The sequence below is a fragment of the Schistocerca serialis genome, chromosome 3 (genome assembly GCF_023864345.2).
Source record: "Schistocerca serialis cubense isolate TAMUIC-IGC-003099 chromosome 3, iqSchSeri2.2, whole genome shotgun sequence".
Classification (NCBI taxonomy): domain Eukaryota; kingdom Metazoa; phylum Arthropoda; class Insecta; order Orthoptera; family Acrididae; genus Schistocerca; species Schistocerca serialis.
The window spans coordinates 148,697,081-148,713,142 of NC_064640.1; the positions used below are offsets into that span (position 1 = coordinate 148,697,081).

Genomic DNA, 16,062 nt, shown 5'->3' on the forward strand with positions numbered 1-16,062 from the left:
TTTTCTGAGCTATGTAAATGGGAATTGTCCTTACAATGCATTCTTCGATCTTGCAATCCCTCTACATCGACATCTACATGATCACTCTACAATTCACAGTTAAGTGCCTGGCAGAGGATTCATTGAAATACCTTCAAGCTATTTCTTTACCTGTCCACTCTTGAACAGTACACAGGGAAATTTAACATTTAACTATTTCTGTGCAAGTTGCAATTTCTCTTATTTTATTATTATAACAATCATTTCACCCTATGTAGGTGGGTTCCAACAAAATATTTTCGCATTTGGAGGAGAAAGTTGGCACTTGATACTGCATGAGAAGATTCAACTGCAATGAAAAACACGTTTGTTTTAACAATTGCCACCCCAACTCTCATATCATATCAATGGCAAAATAAGCTGTCCTCCTTTGAACTTTCTCGATGTCCTCCGTGAATCCTGTATGCTAAGGATCCCATACTGCACAGCAGTACTCTAGCAAAGGTCATGCAAGCAAAGTGTATGCAGTCTCTTTAGTAGAGCTATTGCATTTTGGAAGCGTTTTGCCAACAAATCACAGTTTTTGATTCACTTTCCCCTCGACATAATCTATGTGATTGTTCCAATTTAAGTTACTCATAATTGTAATTACTAAGTAGTTGAATTCACAGCATTTAAATTTGTATGATTTATTGTGCAACAGAAATTTAACAGACTCCTTTTAGTATTCATATGGCTGACATCACACATCCAAGAGGGCTAGGGGAATGCCAGATATTGCTTCTGTTTTACTCGATGACTTTTTGTCAGTTAGTATAAACTGTAACCTGACAGGAAATCGTTTATCTAGTCACATAACTGAGGTGATACTCCGGAGGCACACAATTTGATTAGTAGTTGCTTGTGAGGTATGGTATCAAAAGTCTTCTGGACAGTTAAAGACATGAAATCAATTTGACTCCCCCTTCTGACAGCATCCATTACTTCATGAGAATAAAGAGCAAGTTGTGTTCCACAAAAACATTATTTTCTGAATCCTTGTTGGCTATTCATCAATATATCATGCTCTTCTTGCTCAATCTCTGCTGATATCTTTCCTAAAGCCACCTACACCCCTACTCACTTCCCCATGCCCTCCACATCTCTCATTCTACACTCACACCCTCTACTCCACAGTCTCCCTTTTCCTGTGTTCTGTCAACCCCTCCTAATCTACTCCTTCACACCATTGTGCTGCCCCCCCACCCCCTCCCCACCTGTGCCATACCATGCACTCAGTGTCTCTCTCCCAGCAGTTATCAACCCTTCCCTCCAATCCTTCCTCCTTCCACTGCCTTACTACCCTTATCCTCTCCATGCCTCAGCTCGATTGAACTGTAATATAGGTGCCCTGTAGTCAACAGAGAATGTAGCTCTCTTTGTGTGTGTGTGTGTGTGTGTGTGTGTGTGTGTGTGTGTGTGTGTGTCATTTAGCAACATTTGCAGTCTTGTTTATGTGCCTACTGACTAATCAACAACTCAATTACATTGTAAGCTGTTGCATTTTTTCTTTTCATTATACGTTTCCACCAAGGGCATTCCATTTCCACGTACATCTACAAGGGGCATTCCACATTGATTTACACTTTATTTTTTCTCATCATTCAGGGTGTGCTATTTGACTCATCATTACAGTTGCAGTATATAGTACTTTGGTCTAATAGTAGGTGGCAGGACAATCACTAAAAGTTTAATCCTTGCACAGTACAACCCATTTTCACAACTACTGTCATTACTTGAGTGAACAGCATGGAATCTGATCATCAAGGACAGCACTGGAAAACTTGGTTTCTCTAGAAGAAGGGTGTAAAAACTGCAGATATTCATAGGCGGTTGGTGACGGTGTGTGTGGAGTGTGTGCTCCATCGTGAAAAAGTGCTCCTGAAGGACAACACTTGCAGGTAGGAAAACCACAGCTGCCATTTCTGAAATCAGGTTCCAGGTACTGCCACACTTACTGTATGCTCCTCAACTGGCCCCTTCTTGAAAGCCACCATTTCAGGGCTATGAAGGAAAACTCTACACGGACTTCATCTCACAGACTTACAGGAACTGTGAACAGCTGTACTACGGTGGGCGCAACAGACTCCAAAAACGTGGTTAGAGGAGGCCTACAGAAGTTAAAGGGTTCAGTTCAGGCTACTACGGTGGTGGTAATGCATGGGACACCATTTCAAATATGGCAGCCTTGGTTTTCCGACTGTTGTGAGGACAAGCATTGTCGAGTTGCAAGGGCACTTTCAGTGACAGTGCACACTCTCCACACACAAACTCCATTTGCCTGCGAGTGTCTGCAATGTTTACAGATTTGTTGTCCAGTGTTGTCCTTGTTGATCACACACCATGTTGTCCACTTGCATAATGACGACAGTTGGGAAACTGGGCCACATTGTGTAGTAGTAATTGTCCTGCCACATACAGTTAAACCAAAGTACTACATACATGCAACTTTAATGAAAAATCCACCAGCACACCATGACTGATGGCCAAAATAAAGTGTAAATCAATATGGAATACATATCATACATCTACATATATACTCCACAAGCCACCGAGGATGTGTGGCAGAGGGTACTACTTCTGGTACCACTATTGTATACCTTCTTCACTGTTTCAGGAGGGGACCCAAAGGGCGTAATATGCCTTACGACTAATATAAAAAACAAAGGAAATGACAAGTAGAATTACCTTAAAACATATACCATCTACAGTTTAAGCAAATTGAAGTGGGAAAGCTGAGACATGAACACACTTTATTGTAAGGGGGTGTGAAGGGTTAAAATGTTTAAGAGTGAGGTGCGAGAATCGATTTTTTGGGGAGGAGGGGGTTGGGTCTGGTGATCAGGAGCAAATAGCTCTATAATGGATATGCTAAATAGAAAGGAACTAGATCTTATGGAAAAAACAATTATAAACACAGTCACAATGAAAGACCAGTCAATGTATCCAAGCATTTGGGGTGGGGGTAAAAACTTTTTATGTTATGTATCACACCCAGTTATCACCTAAAAGGGCCTAATCATTCATCATTCATATACTACACAGTATGATGTACTTAAAAGCCATTGACAAGAACAGTAAGTGTCATAGCATTTCTACAACTTCAACAAAGTTATTTAAATAATTCTTATTTTTCAAATCAGTCAGCTCATTTAAGATCGTACTTCGTGTGTGACCATGTTAATAAATATTTCAGTCTCTCTTAGATTGTTCGTCCCTACTCGTTGTTTAGATTTGTGTAACATTTCCATTTGATCATTCATATTACTCAGAAAATGTTCATGAGTTTTTAAATGTGCCCGTAGAGATGATGTATTACTCAGATAGGAATGCCGTTTAAATTTCATTTTAAGTTTTCTTCCAGTCTGACATATGCAAAATCCTTTCACACTGAAGCATTTAGTTTTGTGTATCACAGACTGCTCATATGTGGATTCTTTCTCTAAACTGTTCTGTAATTTCGCACTTTTGTTTTAATCGTATTTCAAAGATTTTTGTCACAGTTTTCATTATTTGCATTATTGACATGTAATGCCTATTAAACAGATAGCACATCGTGATGTTACTCATGCCATGTCCACTTTCCTGTTGTGTGTGGATGATGGAGGCTGCTGATGTGGGAAAATTACTGTTGTTCTGTGTTACTGTTTATGAATTTGACAGTTAATGTGATCTTATGGTTCATTATGATGGACATGTGACTTTAAATAGTCAACATTTCATAAGGTACATTTGTATTTCGTATCTTTGACATCTTGTACACTGAGGTTTCGTTGTCATTTCTGTTTCTACTTTTTAATGTTGATTCAGGTGCCAGATGATGGTCATTGATCAAAATCATTGATCAAAACCAGCAGCAAATGAATAACTTGTTCTAATGGAGCCAAGTGTCACGAGTTTCCTGAAACAAATCCATTGTTGAAAATTACCTGAAGAAAGCATTTGATCAGTAATACTTAGGAATTGGCCATACAAGTGCCACTTCTTTCATGGGTGAATTACATTTCCTTAAGATTCTATCTGACATTGGCATTTCCCACTATTTGTTTTATGTGGTCATTACACTTAAGGTAGCTTCGGATGGTTACTCCCAGATATTTTACGGTAGTTACTGCTTCTGGCAGTTTATCACCAATAGAGTAGTGGATTTATTCTCCTATGTATGCACAATGTGTTACATTTATTTATGATCAGGGTCAACTGAGAGTTCCTGCACCATTCATCAGTTCTGTCAGAGCTTCATGCAATGTGCTTGAGGTCTTCTGATGTTGCACCTTGTTATAAACAACGGCATCATGTGCAAACAGCCTTGTGGAGCTTCCTACATTAGCCACTAGATCATTTATATGTATTTTAAACAGTAACAATCTGATCATACTTCCTTAGGGTACTCCTGAAATTACCTGTACATGTGTTGATTTTGTTCTGTTAAGAGTGATGTATTAAGTTCTAGCTGCAAGGAATTCTTGAATCCAATTGTAAATCTGGTCCTATACTTGGTAAGCTCATTTTTTTTCTTCGCTGAATGACAGTATCAAATACTTTCCTGAAGTCAAAGAACACTGTATCCAATGACTGTAGTGCTGTGGATCTCATGGAAGAACATAGTGAGTTGAGTTTTGCAGGATCTCTGTTTGTGGAATCTGTGTTGATTTTCATGGAGGAGATTTTCATTCTCCAAAAAAAACAGCTCTATAATTATGTGCTTTTGACCTATGACCCTTCTTGAAAATGGAAATGAGCTATGCTTTTATCCAGTCACTAGGTACCCTTTTTGCTCCACCAACACACAATAAACTGCTACTAGAAGGGGAATTAGTTCTTTTGCAAACACTCTGTAGAATGTTACAGGTATCTCATCTGGTCCAGATGTCTTTCCATTACTAAGTGATTATAGCTGGTTTTCTATTCCTTGATCACTTATCTCAGTATCTGCCATTCTGACATTTGTGTGATGATTAATTAGAGGAACTATATTATGATCTTCGATGGTGAAATGGTTTTGGAAGACTGAATTCAATATTTCAGCTTTCTGTCTATCACCTTCCATTTTCATATCAGTATGGTCGTTAAGTGACTGAATAGATGGTTTTGGTTCTGCTTACTGATTCCGTGTAAGATCAGAACCTCTACGGCTTATTAGTCAGACCAGTTGGCAAAATTTTACTTTCAAAATCACTGAATGCTTTTCTCATTGCTCTCTCTTTATGCTCATTGTTGCTTCGTTCAGCTAGGTTTTGACTTCTCTTAAATCTGTGATGAAACTCTTTGTTTACATAGCGACTTTCTGACATTCATACTGAATGATGCTTTTGAATGTTATCCATTTGTGCTCCACATCTTTGTCTTAAGAACTGGTTAGACAGTTTTGGGAAAGATCAAAAAGGACTCCAGTCTCAAAGGGTACAGGGCAAAGAAATGACAAGAATCGACCAAGCAACAGTCAGTATTGTAGTTGTAAATTGTTGTAGCTGTGTTGGAAAAGTACCAGAGCTTCAAGTGCTGATAGAAAGCACTGAAGCTAAAATCGTTGTAGGAACAGAAAGCTGGGTGAAGCCATAAGTTCTGCCAAAATTTTTACAGAGGCGCAAACCGTGTTCAGAAAGGATAGATTAAATAAAGTAGGTGGTGGTGTGTTTGTGTCTGTTGGTAGTAGTTTATCTTGTAATGAAGTTGAAATAGATAGTTCCTGCGAATTACTATGGGCAGAGGTTATACTCAACAGCCATTCCAAAATAATAACTGGCTCCTTCTACCGACCCCCAACTCAGATGGTATAACAGCTAAACCGGTTCAAAGAAAACTTGAATCTCATTACAAATAAGTACCCCACTCATACAGTTATAATTGGTGGAGACTTCAATCTACCCTTGATTTGTTGGCAAAAATACATATTCAAATCTGGTGGAAGACAGAAAACATCTTCCAAAATTGTACTAAATGCTTTTTCTGAGAGAATTACTTTGAACAATTAGTTCACAAGCCCACACAAATTGTAAATGGTTGAGAAAACACTCCTGACCCCTTAGCCACAAATAATCCTGATCTAATAGAGAACGTTATGACAGATACAGGGATTAGTGAACACAAGGTCATTGTAGCAAGGCTTAAAACCACTAAAAATAAACGCAAAATATATCTATTTAAATGAGAAGATAAAAATTTGCTTGATGCCTTCCTAAGAGAGAGTCTCCATTCTTCCAAGCTAATTATGTAAGTGTAGACCAGATTTGGCTCAATTTCAAAGATACAGTATCAACAGCAACATATAGATTCATACTGCATAAGTTAATAAGAGATGGGATTGATCCGCCATGGTACACAAAACATGTCAGAACACTGTTGCAGAAGCAACGAAAAAAGCATGACAAACTCAGAAGAACGCAAAATCCCCAAGACTGGCTAAGTTTCACGGAAACTCAAAATTTAATGTGGACATCAATGCGAGATGCTTTTAATAGTTTCCACAATGAAACATTGTCTCAAAATATGGTATAAAATCCAAAGAGATTCTGGTCATATGTAAAGTGCACCAGTGGCAAAAAAACAGTCAATACCATCACTGCACGATAGCGATGGAAATGTTACCGATGATGGTGTCACTAAAGCGGAGTTACTAAATACAATTTTCTGTAATTCCTTCATGAAAGAAGACAAAGTAAATATTCCCAAACTCAAAACCAAAACAGTTGTTAGCATGAGTGACATAAAAGTAGATATCTTAGGTGTTGCGAAACAACTCAAATCACATAAGAAAGGCAAGTTTTCCGGTCCAGATGGTACAACAGTCAGGTTCCTTTCAGAGTATGCAGACACAATAGCGCCTTTCTTAGCAATCATATACAACCGCTCACTTCATCAAAGGTCTGTTCCTAAAGACTGGAAAGAAGCACAGGTCACACCAATATTCAAGAAAGGAAATAGGAGTAACCCACTGAATTACAGACCCATATCACTAGACCCATGGTCTAGGGGTAGCGTCTTTGATTCATAATCAAAAAGTCTTCGGTCCTGGGTTCGATTCCCACCACTGCCTAAATTTTGATAAATAATCAGCATTGGCGGCCGAAGACTTCCGGCATAAGAAGTCAGCCTCATTCTGCCAACGGCCTTGTCAAAGAGGGCGGAGGAGCGAATAGAGGTTCAGGGCACTCTCTTGTCCTAGGGGTGGGAAATTGCCCCTAAAGGTGGAAGAATCAGCAATGATCAACGACATGAGGATGCAGAAGGCAATGGAAACCACTGCATTAAAGACACGTAACGTGTATCCACAGGACATGTGGCCTGTAATTGAAGAAGTGTCATGATGATCTCTCCATTGGCAAAAGATTCCGAAATAGTCCCCCATTCGGATCTCTGGGAGGGGACTGCCAAGGGGGAGGTTACCATGAGAAAAAGACTGAATAATCAACGAAAGGATAATGTTCTACGAGTCGGGGCATGGAATGTCAGAAGCTTGAACGTGGTAGGGAAACTAGAAAATCTGAAAAGGAAAATGCAAAAGCTCACTCGAGATATAGTAGGGGTCAGTGAAGTGAAGTGGAAGGAAGACAAGGATTTCTGGTCAGATGAGTATCGGGTAATATCAACAGCAGCAGAAAATGGTATAACAGGTGTAGGATTCGTTATGAATAGGAAGGTAGGGCAGAGGGTGTGTTACTGTGAACAGTTCAGTGACCGGGTTGTTCTAATCAGAATCGACAGCAGACCGACAACGATAGTTCAGGTATACATGCCGACATAGCAAGCTGAAGATGAACAGATAGAGAAAGTGTATGAGGATATTGAAAGGGTAATGCAGTATGTAAAGGGGGACGAAAATCTAATAGTCATGGGCGACTGGAATGCAGTTGTAGGGGAAGGAGTAGAAGAAAAGGTTACAGGAGAATATGGGCTTGTGACGAGGAATGAAAGAGAAGAAAGACTAATTTAGTTCTGTAACAAGTTTCAGCTAGTAATAGCGAATACCCTGTTCAAGAATCACAAGAGGAGGAGGTATACGAGGGCAGTTCAATAAGTAATGCAACACTTTTTTTTCTGAAACAGGGGTTGTTTTATTCAGCATTGAAATACACCAGGTTATTCCCCAATCTTTTAGCTGCACAACACTATTTTTCAACGTAATCTCCATTCAATGCTACGGCCTTATGCCACCTTGAAATGAGGGCCTGTATGCCTGCACAGTACCATTCCACTGGTCGATGTCGGAGCCAACGTCGTACTGCATCAATAACTTCTTCATCATCTGCGTAGTGCCTCCCATGGATTGCGTCCTTCATTGGGCCAAACATAAGGAAATCCAACGGTGCGAGATCGGGGCTGTAGGGTGCATGAGGAAGAACAGTCCACTGAAGTTTTGTGAGCTCCTCTCGGGTGCCAAGACTTGTGTGAGGTCTTGCGTTGTCATGAAGAAGGAGAAGTTCGCTCAGATTTTTGTGCCTACGAACACGCTGAAGTCGTTTCTTCAATTTCTGAAGAGTAGCACAATACACTTCAGAGTTGATCGTTTGACCATGGGGAAGGACATCGAACAGAATAACCCCTTCAGCGTCCCAGAAGACTGTAACCATGACTTTGCCGGCTGAGGGTATGGCTTTAAACTTTTTCTTGGTAGGGGAGTGGGTGTGGCGCCTCTCCATTGATTGCCGTTTTGTTTCAGGTTCAAAGTAATGAACCCATGTTTCATTGCCTGTAACAATCTTTGACAAGAAATTGTCACCCTCAGCCACATGACGAGCAAGCAATTCCGCACAGATGGTTCTCCTTTGCTCTTTATGGTGTTCGGTTAGACAACGAGGGACCCAGCGGGAACAAACCTTTGAATATCCCAACTGGTGAACAATTGTGACAGCACTACCAACAGAGATGTCAAGTTGAGCACTGAGTTATTTGATGGTGATCCATCGATCATCTCGAACGAGTGTGTTCGCACGCTCCGCCATTGCAGGAGTCACAGCTGTGCACGGCCGGCCCGCACGCGGGAGATCAGACAGTCTTGCTTGACCCTGCGGCGATGATGACACATGCTTTGCCCAACGACTCACCGTGCTTTTGTCCACTGCCAGATCACCGTAGACATTCTGCAAGCGCCTATGAATTTCTGAGATGCCCTGGTTTTCCGCCAAAAGAAACTCGATCACTGCCCATTGTTTGCAACGCACATCCGTTACAGACGCCATTTTAACAGCTCCGTACAGCGCTGCCACCAGTCGGAAGTCAATGAAACTATACGAGACGAAGCAGGAATGTTTGAAAATATTCCACAAGACATTTCCGGTTTTTTCAACCAAAATTGTCCGAGAAAAAAAAATGTGTTGCATTACTTATTGAACTGCCCTCGTACTTGGAAAAGGCCGGGAGATACGGGAAGATTTCAATTAGATTACATCATGGTCAGACAGAGATTCCGAAATCAGATACTAGATTGTAAGGCGTACCCAGGAGCAGATATAGACTCAGATCACAATATAGTAGTGATGAAGAGTAGGCTGAAGTTCAAGACATTAGTCAGGAAGAATCAACACGCAAAGAAATGGGATACGGAAGTACTAAGGAATGGCGAGATACGTTTGAAGTTCTCTAACGCTATAGATACAGCAATAAGGAATAGCGCAGTAGGCAGTACAGTTGAAGAGGAATGGACATCTCTAAAAAGTGCCATCACAGAAGTTGGGAAGGAAAACATAGATACAAAGAAGGTAGCTGCGAAGAAACCATGGGTAACAGAAGAAATACTTCAGTTGATTGATGAAAGGAGGAAGTACAAACATGTTCCGGGAAAATCAGGAATACAGAAATACAAGTCGCTGAGGAATGAAATAAATAGGAAGTGCAGGGAAGCTAAGACGAGATGGCTGCAGGAAAAATGTGAAGACATCGAAAAAGATATGATTGTTGGAAGGACAGACTCAGCATACAGGAAAGTCAAAACAACCTTTTGTGACATTAAAAAAAGCAACGGTGGTAACATTAAGAGTGCAATGGGAATTCCACTGTTAAATGCAGAGGAGAGAGCAGATAGGTGGAAAGAATACATTGAAAGTCTCTATGAGGGTGAAGATTTGTCTGATGTGATAGAAAAAGAAACAGGAGTCGATTTAGAAGAGATACGGGATCCAATATTAGAATCGGAATTTAAAAGAGCTTTGGAGGACTTACGGTCAAATAAGGCAGAAGGGATAGATAACATTCCATCAGAATTTCTAAAATCTTTGGGGGAAGTGGCAACAAAACGACTATTCACGTTGGTGTGTAGAATATATGAGTCTGGCGACATACCATCTGACTTTCGGAAAAGCGTCATCCACACAATTCCGAAGACGGCAAGAGCTGACAAGTGTGAGAATTATCGCAAAATCAGTTTAACAGCTCGTGCATCGAAGCTGCTTACAAGAATAATATACAGAAGAATGGAAAAGAAAATTGAGAATGCGCTAGGTGACGATCAGTTTGGCTTCAGGAAAAGTAAAGGGACGAGAGAGGCAATTCTGACGTTACGGCTAATAATGGAAGCAAGGCTAAAGAAAAATCAAGACACTTTCATAGGATTTGTTGACCTGGAAAAAGCGTTCGACAATATAAAATGGTGCAAGCTGTTCGAGATTCTGAAAAAAGTAGGGGTAAGCTATAGGGAGAGACAGGTCATATACAATATGTACAACAACCAAGAGGGAATAATAAGAGTGGACGATCAAGAACAAAGTGCTCGTATTAAGAAGGGTGTAAGACAAGGCTGTAGCCTTTCGCCCCTACTCTTCAATCTGTACATCGAGGAAGCAATGATGGAAATAAAAGAAAGGTCCAGGAGTGGAATTGAAATACAAGGTGAAAGGATATCAATGATACGATTCGCTGATGACATTGCTATCCTGAGTGAAAGTGAAGAAGAGTTAAATGATCTGCTGAATGGAATGAACAGTCTAATGAGTACACAGTATGGTTTGAGAGTAAATCGGAGAAAGACGAAGGTAATGAGAAGTAGTAGAAATGAGAACAGTGAGAAACTTAACATCAGGATTGATGGTCACGAAGTCAATGAAGTTAAGGAATTCTGCTACCTAGGCAGTAAAATAAACAGTGACGGACGGAGCAAGGAGGCCATCAAAAGCAGACTCGCTATGGCAAAAAAGGCATTTCTGGCCAAGAGAAGTCTACTAATATCAAATACCGGCCTTAATTTGAGGAAGAAATTTCTGAGGATGTACGTCTGGAGTACAGCATTGTATGGTAGTGAAACATGGACTGTGGGAAAACCGGAACAGAAGAGAATCGAAGCATTTGAGATGTGGTGCTATAGACGAATGTTGAAATTTAGATGGACTGATAAGGTAAGGAATGAGGAGGGTCTACGCAGAATCGGAGAGGAAAGGAATATGTGGAAAACACTGATAATGAGAAGGTACAGGGTGATAGGACATCTGCTAAGACATGAGGGAATGACTTCCATGGTACTAGAGGGAGCTGTAGAGGGCAAAAACTGTAGAGGAAGACAGAGATTGGAATACGTCAAGCAAATAATTGAGGACGTAGGTTGCAAGTGCTACTCTGAGATGAAGAGGTTAGCACAGGAAAGGAATTCGTGGTGGGCCGCATCAAACCAGTCAGTAGACTGATGACCAAAAAAAAAAAAAAAAAAAAATCACTTACCTCAATTTGCAGTAGGATTTTGGAGCATATACTGTACTGGAACATTATGAATCACATTGAAGAAAATGACTTATTGATACATAACCAACATGGATTCAGAGAATATCGTTCTTGTGCAACACAGCTAGCTCTTTATTCCCATGAAGTAACGAGTGCTGTCGACAAGGGATCTCAGATCGATTCCATATTCCTAAATTTCCAGAAGGCTTTTGATACCATTCCTCACAAGTCTCAGTTGTGTGACTGGATTTGTGATTTACTTTCTGAGAGGTCACAGTTCATAGTGATGGACGGTAAATCATTGAGTAGAACAGAAGTGATATCTGGCATTCCGCAAGGTAGTGTCACAGGCCCTCTGCTGTTCCTGATTTACATAAATGATCTAGGTGATAATCTGAGCAGCCCCCTTAGATTGTTTGCAAATGACGCTGTAATTTACCGTCTAGTAAAATTATCAGATAATCTATTCCAATTACAAAATGATCTGGAGTGAATTTCTGTATGGTGCGAAAAGTGGCAATTGGCACTAAACAAGGAAAAGTGCGAAGTCATGCACATGGGTACTAAAAGAAATCCGATAAATTTTGGGTATACGATAAATCGCACAAATCTAAGGGTTGTCAATTTGACTAAATACCTAGGAATTACAATTATGAGCAACTTAAATTGGAAAGACCACACAGATAATATTTTGGGGAAGGCGAACCAAAGACTGCGCTTTGTTGGCTGAACACTTAGAAGATGCAACAAACCCACTAAAGAGAGAGCCTACATCACCCTTGTCCATCCTCTGCTGGAATATTGCTGTGCGGTATGGGACCCTTACCAGGTAGGATTGACGGAGGACATCGAAAAAGTGCAAAGAAGGGCAGCTCATTTCGTGTTATCGTGCAGTAGGGGTGAGAGTGTCACTGATATGATATACACGAGTTGGGATGGCAGTTACTGAAACAAAGGCGGTTTTCTTTGCGGCAAGATCTATTTAAGAAATTTCAATCACCAACTTTCTCTTCTGAATGCGAAAAATATTTTGTTGACACCCACCTATGTAGGGAGAAATGATCATCACAACAAAATAAGAGAAATCAGAGCTCGAACGGAAAGATTTAGGTGTTCCTTTTTCCACGTGCCATTCGAGAGTGGAATGGTAGAGAACTAGTATGAAAATGGTTCGATGAACCGTCTGCCAGGCACTTGAGTGTGAATTGCGGAGTAACCATGTGGATGTAGATTTAGATGTAGACTATTTGATGATGTTGACTACTCACTTACTCTGCAATTTGTACCCTGTCTCTCTTGCTAAGCAAGAATACTCTCCTACCTTTACAGCCCCTACAACTCTCAGAGAGATTGATGCTGTCACAGCATTATCTATGTTAACTAATTTGAAAAGTTCCAGTCTGTCTGTTGCTAGGTGATCTAAGAAGTTACCTCCACAACTTGGTTCTCAATTGGAGCTCGAAGTAATTTTTGTACAAGACATGCAGAATAACGGCATATTAACATCTGTCTGTGGCACCAGTTTTAATTGAATAACTCACCCATTCTGTAGAGGGCAAGTTGAAATATCCCAGTATTACAATAGCGTGACCAGGAAACTTAACACAGAATTCTGCAAGTTCTCTCTGAAGTGCTCTGCCGGTACAGCTTCTGATGCAGGTGGTCTATAAAAGCATTCGATAACCATTTTTGACCCTTTTTAGATGCCTAACATAACCTAGATTATTTCACATTCAGAATCCGAAATAACCTCACTAGATATGAAATTCTGTACTGCAACAAAAATTCCGCCATCATTGGCCTCTCCTTACAGTAAATATTCCAATCTGTATTTAGGATTTTTGCTATTCACTTCTGGTTTCAACCAACTTTCTGTTCTTCATACTATCTGGGAATTATTATCTATAACAAGCAACACTAATTCGCGGATGCGTGCGCGCGCGCACACACACACACACACACACACACACACACACACACACACACACTCCGTTTCATCCATGGGATCATGAGATCCACAAAGTAATACATAGTGATACATGGAATATCAAACCAACTTGTTTTTGATTTCAGGCTTCCTATCAGACAGAATTCAGCAAAATGTTCTTAAGAGATGTGAAAGCAGCTCTTGGAATACACCAAAGGAATGTTATAGGGTTGTTACTGTTCACAATATGTAAATTTTATGGATTGGATATTGTCAGAAGCTAAAGTAACCTACAAAATACTTGTTCAACTAATTCTTAAGTATTGTTGGTCAGTCTGGGACACTAACCAGGTAGAATCAACAGAGAGGACCCATAGGTCATCAGCACTTTTCATCGCACATTCGTGTAGTAAATATGAGGCCACCATAGAGATTCTTATCCATATCCATGGCATGGGCTACTAGGGAGAAGTTGTGCACCACTGAGATGTTTGCTCTTGACATTCTGAAAATGGTATAGTTGAAAAAGAATCAGGCCACATATTGCATATTACCACTTACAATATTAACAGTTGTTCATCACACACACTGTGCATATACGGAACCATAAAGGGGGATAAATGATAGTGGTAGACTTTGCCTCATACGGTAAAATGGGTTATGAAGTGTGGATGCATATTTTCAGAAAATGGATTTATCTGAAAATGAAGGTAATTTGCAGGATGAAGGGAAAATTGTATCTTTCAACCAAGAACTGTTCTAATGCTGATGATGCTGTTGCAAGGAGTATTACAGAATATGAAAAAGAGTCATTAAGACATATAAATAAATGAACTATGCGATGACAATGGACATGTCATGCAAAACAAGTAATTCATATTTTTGTATTTCCATCAAGTAGTGTTTAGGAAACAGAATACATTAAATACTTGCTGCTCCATTATGAAATTGGAGACGATAGGTTGTGTTTGAAGGGTGAAGCACTCTGCTCATAAACATAATGCCAGTAGAGGTCACTAGAGTAAACAGCTGCACTAGCTCACTAGAGTAAACATCTGTACTGTGCAGAATCCTTGGTGGACAAATTCCAATAAAGCAATGAGCACAGTGGATTGACACAGGAATGCGTTTCATTTTCTCAAAAGAGGAAGACTAGCTATCAGAGTAGATGAGGCATTCCATCTCCTTCAACTGGTAATCATAGTCAGTGATAGTAGTTAGTGTGTGGAGAGTGGCAAATACCAGTGTGTATCAGCCAGCAAGATACAGGACCATTTACGGCATCGTTGTGTGGTGAACTATAATCTACAATGACAATACACTTCCAGTGTTTGTTGAGAGAACCGTTGAACAGTGTCGAATGTAACCAGAACTACATCCAGTCCATTCTCTCTCACAGAACATTGTTCATGCATATACTTCTCGTGCAACTTACCAAGCAAGGTACCACAGTGCTTAGCACACTGGACTCACATTCGGCAGGAAAATAATTCAAATCCACATCTGGCCATGAGATTTAGGTTTTCTGTGGTTTCTCTCAATCGCTCCAGGCAAATGCCAGGATGGTGCCTTTGAAAGGGTGTGGCTGATTTCCATCTCCATCCTTGAAACAATCCAAATTTGTGTCCATCTATAATTATCTTGATGTCAACAGGATGTAAAATCTAATTTTGCTTCCTTCCTACCTTCGCATAACTTTACACATTCTCCAAGATGTTTGTTGGGTCCCCTGAGCAGTACAGTTACCACGTCTGTCTCCAGTGATACATATGTAGGGCTTCACTTGAAGAGTTTGTTTTCATCTGCATTCCTAGCAACATCCCTTGAACCAGTTGTGAAAACAGGTGGGTATAATATGAAACACTTTCTCATAAGATGGCGTCCTTCACTTCTGTAATTATATCGCACTGTGTGTCCTCTAGACAGCAGTGTAGAAGTGAAAACATTAGAAATCATGCCAGGTAGTTCATTAATATGGATTCCATACTTTATTAATGGTTGAGTTGCTTTGCTTTTATGACTCTTACTGGAGCAGGGCATAAGCAACTTTTATGGGTAGAGCCTCTAGCTCACTACATTCTTATAAAGCTGGCAGCTCAGCAAAACAGCTGCATTTTGTCTATTGGCATGAAACTTGTAGTATTGTGTCATCACTAGTCTAATAGTAACTATTGGACTTTAAATTCATTTACAAAGTATTCTGTTGTTTTGCTTGTTCATAAAAATCTGTCACAAACTGGACTATGTGTTGGTTCCCACTTAGTTGTACTTCGTGTATTCCTTCTTGGCAGTTGTTACAGACCAGACTCAGGTGTGCAGACTTCATCCTCACTGCCATCAACAGACTATTACTCGGCAGTTGTTACTTGCATTGTGAACTCCGTGGTCATGTGTGCTTGACATAGTGGTATGAGGTACCACAGGTCTCCCAGTTTAGTAAAATGGTCTGACTCTGTATTGCCTGTGAAGCA

The 16,062-nt window shown here is 40.2% G+C and overlaps 1 protein-coding gene across 1 annotated transcript in view; it reads left to right on the plus strand.

Annotated features, from left to right (window-relative positions):
• The window catches only part of LOC126469858 (ATP-dependent DNA helicase Q5-like), a 305,319-nt gene that overhangs the window by 186,011 nt on the left and 103,246 nt on the right, over window positions 1-16,062 (plus strand). The gene's annotated exons all lie outside the window — the stretch shown is intronic.